Below are 2,225 nucleotides of genomic sequence, written 5' to 3'. Positions count from 1 at the left end.
AGAGATATGGTAATAATGGTGAAGGCATGTTTAGAGTTGAGGGAGATAGAGAACAGTGGATGAGGGAGATAGGAGGTGAAAGATTATAACCAGGTTCCATGAGAGAGAGAGAGAGAGAGAGAGAGAGAGAGAGAGAGAGAGAGAATAGGTCCTAATAATAATAGGAGGGGCATAATAGATAGAGAGTGAGACAAGGGAGAGAGTGTGTGAGACATGAGGTAGACATAGAGAAAGATTTTGAGAGATAAAGAGATGTGTGAGAGGGGACATGTGTGAGAGAAAGTAAGACAGGGAGATATAGGGCTACAGACATAAGGTTGACATAGAGAGAGATTGTGAGATAAAGATATGGGAGAGATAAGAGTGTGAAAGATATGAGATATACATCGAGGCTAAATAGGGGGGGGAGAGAGAGAGAGAGAGAGAGATTGTAATATGACATAGATATGACCCTTTCTTCGTTTCATGTTGACATTAATCTAATATATCATGTGGATATCCTATTAATCTACCATTATTTGATTTACTAATGATGTATTTCATTTTCCGTCATGACTCCTTCTAGCTTATATATAATTTATATATATAAAATAAGCCGAGAGATATCCTTCTCGAGGTGCCTATTGTCATAAATTATCTCAGTGCAATAGGCACCTCAGAAGGATATCTCTTGGCTTATTTTATATATATAAATTATATATATGTTAGTTTCATTTCATTTGGTAGATGCCATATTTGTTCCAAAGCTCCCATTTAGGTACGGGAAGGGTGGATGCTCAGAGAAGCTGGGAGTATGTTGGAAAATATCAACTGAAAGATTGTTAAACGAACTTTCACCTTCTCATCTCCTTCTTTGATAATTGTATGAATTTGTACAAATGACCGTTTTTAATTGATTAAACATTAATAAAGAATTTTCTATGCATTCAAAATAGATATAGCCAGATTTGTTTTGTCTATTCTTTAATTTACTACCTTTAAGTTTTTAATTTTTATCTACTCAATTAAAACTTACAACCTGTTTAAATTAAATCATTTGTTAAAATCAAGTACTACTATTCTTTTAACTTTGCATCTGATAGCAAGAGATCAATGACCAAATGTTTGATGTTGATCATACCTGTACTCGGAAAGAAGTGGTTCAATGCCTGCAACTAATTGTGTATAAATTTCTCTCCTCTATACTCGAATAGGTTTACCCTCCAAAAGGTTATATTTTTGTTACAATGGTTCTTATTGAAGGAATTTGAATTTGAAGTATTTAGATTTAAAACTCTACTGTAATTTGAACTGTGCTTGATTCATAGTTCGAAATACGAAAACTCAATTTGAAAACGATAGAATTTGAATTTAAAAATAAAACAAATATGAAATTTTGATTTTACTTTTCTAGCCTGGCCATAACGCTTATAATATGAGTGTTTCTATTTTGTTCTATCAATTTAAAGATTGTATATAGCTCTTTGTGGAGTGCAGATAAATGTTATATAAAACTCTGTAACAGTGAATAGTCAATAGAGATTCAAGATATGTTATTTCAGCAATTTGTTAAATCTTCACAAATATTTACTGTATTGACCATTGAATACCCAGATCGCCAATCTTATCCAGATCTTCTTTGTGAAAAGAGAATAATCAAGCTCAAAACATGAACATGAAAGAGACTTTACATTTCTATCGATGTGCAAAACTTTTAATGTCAGAAGTGGGATTTGAACCCACGCCCTCGTTAGAGGACCAGAACTTGAGTCTGGCGCCTTAGACCACTCGGCCATCCTGACGGTGCTTGTTTTCGTGTAAACCTTAAAATTAAGTAACTAAATTGCAATATTTTATTTGGCAAGAACAGTGAGCGTATGTTTGTTTTTGTTGTTTTTTAGATAATTAAAAAAGCCTGTTTTAACGTATTCACTAATGTAAGTTGGTGAGTTTGTATTGAATACAACGTATAATTTTATTCTAGTGTGTTTCTATTACAGTGGGGCCTCTTAAGCATTAATATCTATTGAGTTATGTAGTTGAGGCAATCAAGAGTAGTGAGTTAGAGAATTGTTTGTGTCTAGTTTGTTTTATTATCAATAGGCCCTCTTAAGCATTAATATCTATTGAATAGTTTAGTTGATGTAATCAAGAGTAGTAAGCTAGAGAACAGATTATAAAAGTTTTGGTTCATGCTTTTTGTTTTTGTTTTCTTTATTGATATCAATAGTTTGAAGAATGTCTAT

General features: G+C 32.6%; 1 non-coding gene across 1 annotated transcript; it reads right to left on the bottom strand.

The window, feature by feature from the left end:
- Positions 1 to 1,697: 1,697 nt before the first annotated feature.
- Positions 1,698 to 1,781, bottom strand: TRNAL-CAA (transfer RNA leucine (anticodon CAA)). The gene has a single exon. It is a non-coding gene; the product is annotated as a tRNA-Leu (tRNA).
- Positions 1,782 to 2,225: the final 444 nt, after the last annotated feature.

The sequence above is a fragment of the Cupressus sempervirens genome, chromosome 11 (assembly GCF_028749045.1).
Source record: "Cupressus sempervirens isolate cs-2001-9-10 chromosome 11, ASM2874904v1, whole genome shotgun sequence".
NCBI lineage: Eukaryota > Viridiplantae > Streptophyta > Pinopsida > Cupressales > Cupressaceae > Cupressus > Cupressus sempervirens.
This window is presented reverse-complemented; position numbering and strand designations above follow the sequence as displayed.